Source organism: Solanum tuberosum, unplaced genomic scaffold (assembly GCF_000226075.1).
Source record: "Solanum tuberosum cultivar DM 1-3 516 R44 unplaced genomic scaffold, SolTub_3.0 scf00712, whole genome shotgun sequence".
Taxonomy (NCBI): Eukaryota; Viridiplantae; Streptophyta; class Magnoliopsida; order Solanales; family Solanaceae; genus Solanum; species Solanum tuberosum.
In genome coordinates this window covers 32,904-42,037 of record NW_006239636.1, presented here as the reverse complement: position 1 = coordinate 42,037, position 9,134 = coordinate 32,904, and positions in this window count along the sequence as shown.

The window sequence follows — 9,134 nt, the reverse complement described above, 5'->3', positions numbered from 1 at the left end:
TGTGATAAAAAGGTATCATCGAAATTCAAAGGTAAGTTTTATACTGTGGTGGTTAGATCACATTATTGTATGAGACTCTATGTTGACCAGTCAAAAACTTTCATGTCCAGAAGATGCATGTTACAGAGATGAGAATGTTAAGATGGATGTGTGGTCATACTAGGAGCGATAAGATTAGAAATGAACATATTCGAGATAAGTTGGGTGTGGCCTCCGTGGTGGACAAGATGGGAAAAGTGAGACTGAGATGAGATGCATAGACGCACCAGTGAGAAGGTGCAAGAGGTTGGTTATAGAGGGTATGGAAAGAGGCAGATGTAGACTAAAAAAGTATTGGGAGAGGTGATAAGACAGAATAGAACACAACTTAAGGTTATCGAGAACATGACCCTAGATAGGAGTTGGGTGTATATAGAGGAAATGTATTAGGATCGAAGGGTAGTAGATAGAGTAGTGATATTTGCTTAGGGTGGTTGGTGTTTGCAATAGTACTAGTGTATTATTGTAGCTCTTGTTTATTAAAATAATAATTATTATGGTATAGTATGTTGTTTATGGTATTTCAGTTATTACATCATTTTATTTCTGCTTTGGCTACTTTTGCACTGTTGCTTATTTTGATTCTTCATTGTCTTCTTCTTTATATTGAGATTTGTTGCACTAGAATCGAGGGCCTAAACTTAACTATGATCCTATTATTACCCACCCACCCCTAACCCTTTTTTTTTTTGTATTTTGTGCACCTTTTGTGCTGACATGACACCTTCAATAACCTAAGTTGGTTAAGTTTGAGCCCTCGCACACGCGCGCTCACACACACACACACACAGATATATATATAATTATTTTAGTTTTTATTTATTTATTTTTGAAAAATATTCTTATTTTGTTTATCTTGTTTTTAAATTAAGTTAATACACATATTTATTTACCTTGTATCTAAACTTTTTTTTACCTTCATTCATTGTTTCTTCTCTTTTATTTTTCTATTGAATTTATTTACTCTTTTTATTTTCTTTGTCTTTCCTTTTGATTTGATTTCAAATTTAATTCCAAATGTATTGTATTTAAAATAACTTAATTTCGAACATATATCAAAATAAGTGAAGAAAATCAAGTAAAACATAAAAAAATTAAAATATTAAAATTAAAGGACACTTTTTAATTATTTTTTAAGAAAATACACATCATTGTTTAAAAAAATAAAAAGTGAAAGATAAGAAATTAATGAAAGAAAAAAATAAAAAGTTTAAAGTGAGAAAGAAATCAAAATAAATATTTTACAAGGAAAAAAAGAAAATAATTAAATATATATAAGTTTTAATATCAATAAATATGTGTACTAACTAATTATAAATTTACCAATTAAAAGATGACATGTGTCCAATTTGTTCACTCATCACTTGCCTTCAAGAGAGTGTGCACACTCTCTATGCCACATCAGCATTTATGGTGTATTTATTCCATTTTAAAATAGTTTAGGGGTAATAGAAATCTAGTTAAGTTTAGGTGTGTCTATGAGATTACGGTCATTGTCTAGGGGGTACTTGTGTCTTATCCCTTATTGTTATTGTTGTCGTAATAATGTGATAATTTGTGATCTATATATATATATATATATATATATATATATATATTGATTAGACAGCAGGATAATGGTCATGGAAGTCAAAATTCGCTAATTAAGGAGTGTGTAACTACTCCCCCACCAAATCAACTATCTCCAAAAATGAAAGGCGCTTAAGTGTGCTACCTATATGTAATAACAAGGTTTAAGGATCATAATTCAATAACCAACACATCTCAAGTATGTCAATCACAAGTAACAAGTAGATCAATCACAAGTAACAAGTGGATCAAATTACAAGTATAAAAAATGTATCAAATCACAATAGTCGACTCTTGTCGGAATCATTTTCCTTCTGCACAATATCACTAGCCAGAACAATTTTTCTTTGGCTTTATATTATAATATCACTAGCCAGAATCATTTTCTTTCAGTATAACATCACATGTCTTATCACGGTGCACAATAATATTAATGCAAATAAGCAATTTCACTCCATAAGGAAAAGACAACAATTCAAGTGATTCAAGTCCACATAAATGCCATCAAATCATTTCATCAATCAAACATATAGAGTTCACAACAAGACAATTCACAAGCATTATGATCAACATGTTCCCTTTTTCATTAATCCTCTTTTTATTCCTTAAGATTAATCAAGTGGAACAATGAACCCATCACCTCATTCTCATTACTCTCCAACACTTACAATTTTACTTTAAGAGATCATGTGCCTTAATTCAATCAAATAGTCAATCCAAGATTTGAGTCTTCCCTTTACGAATAACATCCAAAGCCACACAATTTAATTCAATAAAGTAATCACAATAAGATTTCAAAAATAACAATACCCATATCATACACTTTGAAAAATAGGTCAATCAACTCAAAATCCCAATTCTAAAAATGAGGTTTGAATTTGAAAATCTTTACTTGAAAATATTACCCAACGCATTTGGAACTCATGGTGAAAATCATTTCGAAAAAAGAATTAAAATCAGTTCACAATCACCATTTTAGTTTAGGACTCAAGTTCTTAAACAACCTTCTCATTTGCCAATCAAAAGCCCAAGTTTTGATGTTAAAATCCATAAATGATAAAAGGGAATTGAAGTTCTAGGGTCACTAAAGCTTACCCAAATGATTTAGCACAATAAATCTCTTCAAAATCACCTCCAAGGGTTTTACAAAGCTCAAAATGGAGAAAATAGCTAAAACCCTGATAATAGCATACATAAACCGCTCTTAGATTTTGCAAAAGCGACCACTGGTTCACAAAAGTGAACCCTGTAAAATCTTGGCCTTCGCTTTCGCGAAGGTCACAATCACGAACATGCCCTTCGCGATTGCGGAGGTTAGGCCACCTGGACCTTCACGAAAGTGAGATTCGCGATAGCGATCAACCTCTCGCAATTGCGAGGCACACCAATACCAGAAAAACCAACCAAGTCCTAAATCATTGAAAGGATCCTTGAAATTCATTCGAAATCCCGTACACACAAATCATATATGCAAACTGACTATACTTGACGTTCCAACTACATTGGAACCATCAAAACATGAATATGAAGTCTCCTTGACCCAAAACTCGTGAAAGTCACAAGAAATTAACATAACGCAAAAAAACTAAATCAAGCTTGGGAGCTATCGAAATTCAACCAAGACCTCACATGGACTAAAATCATCTCCTAAATTCAATGGAAGTCTTAAAATTCCGATCCGAGCATCCGAACCCCGAATGTTGATCCAAGTCAACTCAAAGGTCAAAATCTCAACAACTTCCAACGTAGGACCTCAAAAAGACTCTAAATTTGAAACCAACAATTCTCTTAGATCAATTTCCATATTTCGGGATGGATGAAATTGACGAAATTCCATTCGGACACTCGAAACTCTAAAAGACACCAAAAAGCGCTTTTTAACAACTTTAGCCTTTAAAATTCCAAAATTCTAGAAATTCACAACTTTTAACTCAAAACTTGAAACCAATTTCAAAACTCATTCAAAATGACTCATAGCCAAAATCAAGAGGGGAAAACAGTAATTTTATGAAAATTTCTAAAAATGACCGACCGGGTCATTACACTATACTACCCAGCCGTTAGGGGAAGTGTTAAGCCTCGATTAATAGGAGGGTTCGATGGTCATCACTACAAAATCTTGGCATGGTATTGGGCGAAGCGGATATCAATGCAGATCTTGGTGGTAGTAGCAAATATTCAAATGAAAATTTTGAAAAACGAAGAGCGAACATGTTCCATATGAACGGCACTTGCACATTATTGGGAAAGAAAACAATATTTGCACATTGTTAAGTTGATCATAAGGATTAGGAAAACCCCGACATATAGTGCATATCACGTGTACTCCAAAAGGGAATCACGTTAAAATTCCTAAATCGAAATGTGGAAGTTGACGACAATATTAGAAAGTCGGTAGAAATCAATGGGAGCTGCGGAAAGAATTATATTTTCTATTTAACAATCTTCCTACAGTACAAACGACTCAACTGAACACACACTCCAGATGTGGAAAGAACACCATACGTTGAGTGGTGTCCGATGCACTCTTGGTGGCCTTTAAAAATCTAGAAGATTGAATGTTGTACACACAATCGTATTCCTAATTGCATTAGGGTCATCCAAAGTGAACAACTTCTGGTTAATGAAACAATGTAGGTGAGGGAATTCGTCAAAATGGATCTATAACTTCAAGAAACAGATTGACTTTGAGGTCTAGGCATGGGATCCTAGTCCTAAACCGGCCGGCCGTCAGTGGATCTATAACTTCAGGAAACAGATTGACTTTAGTTTGTTTGATTAATAAGGGTGTGTTTGGTATGAAGAAAAATGTTTTCCATGGAGGGGAGGGGGTCGCGGGTTGGGGTGAAAAAATAAAAATTTAAAGTACGTAGTAAATATTTTTTTAAAAACAAACTTAAATTTTTTTTGGAAGGGGGTAGGTGAAAAAATAAAAATTTGAAGTAGAAAATATTTTTAAAAAATAAATTTAATTTTTTTTTGGAGGGGGCTGGGGGAGTCGAGGGTAGGAGTGAAAAAATTAAAATTTGAAGTAGAAAATATTTTTAAAAAATAAATTTAATTTTTTTTTGGAGGGGGCTGGGGGAGTCGAGGGTAGGAGTGAAAAAATTAAAATTTGAAGTAGAAAATATTTTTAAAAAATAAATTTAATTTTTTTTTGGAGGGGGCTGGGGGAGTCGAGGGTAGGAGTGAAAAAATTAAAATTTGAAGTAGAAAATATTTTTAAAAAACAATAGGGACAAAATAAATTGATTTTTTCAATTAAAAAAATTGTAATTTGAAGTTGAAAGAGAGTTTTGGAAAATGTTTTCCTTAATTTTTGAATGGAAGTCATCTTCCTAATTAAATTTGAGGAAAATGAATTGATTTGGAAAACATTTTCCAAAACATTTAATCCAACCAAACATGAGAAAAATTGAAAAAGAAAAATGTTTTCCTTCATACCAAACACACCCTAAATCTCAAAGTTTTGATAAAAAGAAGAAGAAGAGTCACCGTGTGCTAGCCAAGAGACGGATTGGGAATAGTTCCTCCGTAGGCCTTTTTCGGGCATCGAACAACAAATTCAGAACTGGTACGAACAAGAAAAATTCTTCTATTTAATTAATTAAAAGAAAGCATTACTATAGCCCCGGATAATATTTACGCAATGCAATGTTTGCCCATACACATGAATGGATTAACGAGATCTTTACTGTCCTTATCTACTATATATACAGCAAAATCACAATCAAAGGGATCGGGTTTGGCAGAATCAATGGGGAAAGAAAACCTTGTTTAGTTTGACTCTAGTTCGATTTTGCGAAATGACTTGAGAGGAATAGTATAAGTGGGAGACGAAAGGCAAAAGTAAAATGCCACTACGTTTATTGTTACTTAACTTATTTTGTGAGTCGGAAGCGGAGCACTACCCCTCTTTTTGGACCCATGACTTTCTTTGCAGGCCCATCCGAGAGGATGATATTATCACGGGAGTTTGGCTTGAATAACATGTATGTTAAAAATTAACGCATGTGTCCTAAAATGATCTTAAAAAAACAAAAACCTTGTATTAGAGAAAAATAGCATGCGTTTATAGCAAAATGTTGAGTGAACATGTGGCACACATGGTAAGGAAATAGTATTCGTGAAGGCTCTTTTGACAGAATGTTCATTCCAAGGATGTGAACGGAAAGCTCAACCAAATAAGATTGTGTATGTAATGTTTGTTATCGTCTCTATTGATAAAATGCTCATTGCTATAGTTTTTAGATACATAAATGTGTATCTTATATATCTGCTATAAAAATATATAGCCGTTATGTTTTTTGTCCTTTTAAAAAATGTCATTACATCTTAGAGTATTAAGAGAGGCGAAACAGCTACATCACAATGAGAGTGATGTAGAAAGAAACATACTAATAGAAAGTTACGAAAAATAAGAAGAAAATTAAACAAATTATATTCGGAATATAAAAAACTCAATATCATAAAAACTGATAACGATAAATTAGACCAATTAATAGATAATATATCTAAAATAGAATATAAATATATTCAATACTTAAAGAAACAATGAATAACGAGAATGAAGAATATAGACAAAAACTTAACGCAATAATTATAGAAAAAAGACAAGAATTGAGACATAGGCAAAATAGACTTAATAGTAATATATTTGCAAGAATTTGTAAAAAATCTATAATAGCACAGAGAAAAACTATTTTATATCTACAAATACAAATAGAAAGCTTAGAATATACACTACAACACAATTTATAAATGAATAAAGAAGAATACGCAATAGATGAAAAAACATATGAAAACTATGACGGATTAAAAATAAAGATAATATTTTCTAATCTAGGAAGAAGATATAAGAAAATAGGTGATAATCTAAGTTTAATGTTAGAAAAAGAAACGGTAAAACTAGAAGATAGTTTAACTGCTATGATAAGAATAACAAAAGAAAATGAAGAAATAGATAGAAAAACGGAAATTGAAAAAATAAAACAACAAGCAAAAAAGGAAGTACAACAATTAGAAGAAGTAAAAAATACTAAAATAATAGAACTAGAAAAAGAACTAGCAATATTAAAAGAAATGTATGAAATTAAACAAAAAAAAAAGAACAAAAAACAAAATTAGCAAATGAGATAATTAAACTTAAAGAAAAATTAAATTAGAAGACGAAATAGAAGAAAAAGGAGAAAATAGCCAAGATAATCTACCCGAAATAAGAAGTGATGAAATAAACGACGATGATCTAGAACAACATTCGGAAACAAGCGAAACATATACGGAACTTTTAGCAAACATAGATAAAACAAAGAATTTAGAAATAAATACATGAGACGTAGACATGGATGAAAAACCTAGCACATCAGGAGTAAAAAACCCAAAAAATTTTAATCCAAAATACTATAATGGAAACTATGGACAATATGATAAAGAAAAAACTATATGGGATAAAAGATTGAATAAAAAATGGACACCTAAACCAATAACTGGACAACATGATTTTTTAGATTTAGACTGTGTAGCAGATATAAATAAAACAATCCAATTATGAATAGGATATATATCAAAACAATTAATAGATAACAAAATAGTAATGACAGAGACACCAGGATGAAAGCTTAACAACTTTAAGAAGTAATAAAAAATTCGATGGAGAAATAGCTACTACATATAGGAAATACTATATAAATATGAAATAGCTATAAGAAATGAAATTAGTAGTATGACAACAGAGGTAGAAGAAAAAATAAAGAAAAGATCATAAATCGAAATCTAATGTCAAAATTAGCAATATGTAATATGTGTTACATTGATGAATATACATGTGCATTTAGAGAATACTATTATAAAGGAACATATAACATAGAAGAAAGTAAAGAAATAAGAAAATTATATTTTATAAAATTACCAGAACCTTTTAATTCAAAAGTAATAGAAAGTTGGAATGAAGCAGAATTAACAGATACCTTAGGAGCTAGAATAAAATTCTTGCAACGATGGTTTATGGAACTATGTGAAAAACATAAAGAAGAAATAGAGATGGAAAAATATTAGTAAAAAACTTGGCATGTTGCAAAAATAAAACAACACCTCAATTTGGTTGTACGCAGAAGTATTATAAAAATAGAAAGAAATATAATAAAAAATACAGATCAAAATATAAATATAAAAAACCGAGAAGAAGATACTATGTAAAAAACTACAAAACCAAAAGACCATATAGACCAAAAAGAAAACTAACGGAATGTACTTGTTATAATTGTGAAAAATTAGGACACATAGCTAGAGATTGTAAATTACCTAAAAATCCAAAGAAAAAACAAATATAAAAAATAATAATAGACGATGAAAAATATACGCAGATAGAATACATAGATTATGAATTAGAAAGTGAAGATTGCACATATGAAATATCAGAAAATGAAATGAATAACGATATAGAAATGGAATCAGATAATGAATTCTATAATATAACAAATGACTGAAGCAGATATACAAATAATAAATAAAGAAAAACATCAAGACGAAGAATCTTCAGAACAAAAAATAATATTTGATAATAATATATTTGAACAAATAAAAGGAAAAGAACTAGACCTAAGCATAGCAAAAATATTCGAAATACCAACAATAAGAAACTGGTTTAAACGACAAAAAGAAGAATATTATGTAGTAAGTCAAAGAGAACATATCATAGATTGCAAATACACTAAAGGTAAGGCCAAAATACCAATAATAAATAAACGAATAATAAATAAAGAAATACAAGATATTAAGGCTAAAAATCCAATTAAATATGTACACTTAGGAGGAACAGAAATACTAATAAAAGCATGTTTTAGAGAAGGAATAGATACACCCATAGAAATATACTTAGCGGATGATAGAATCATACAACCCATAGAAAAAAGTATAATAAGTGCAGTAAAAGGTAACCTCATATACCAAAAATTTAAATTTATAATAAGTGCTAACTACTCAGTAGCAATAAATGACAGAAATATAGATAAATCATTAGTATTATATTGGAAAATGTCAGGAATAGAACTAGCCCCGGGAAGTAAAATATTTACAGCTAGATGTAAAAACTTATATGTTTTAACAACAAAACATAAAATAACAGCAAAAAATAAAATAAAATAAATAAAAATAGAAAATCCTTTTGAAAGAATAGTTACAGTTATAGATAATAATGATTATAGTTATAATGAGATTGATATAGAAGAAGATTTAGAAATAGTAAAAGAAAGATTAAGCACATAAAAAAGAATAAACTGTGAAATACCACAAATATCATCAAAAATGAGTACCTCAAGAAGAATAGATAAAACCCCACAAAAATCAATGGAAGATGATATAAAACCACATCATTATTACATAACAGGAATAATGAAACAACGAAAATATTTAATATTAATAGATACAGGACGAGAAGAAAACTATATTACAAGAGAATTAGTAACGGAAGATGAAATAATAACTACTGAACAATTATGCCCCGAACTACCAAAAGCATTAATATATAC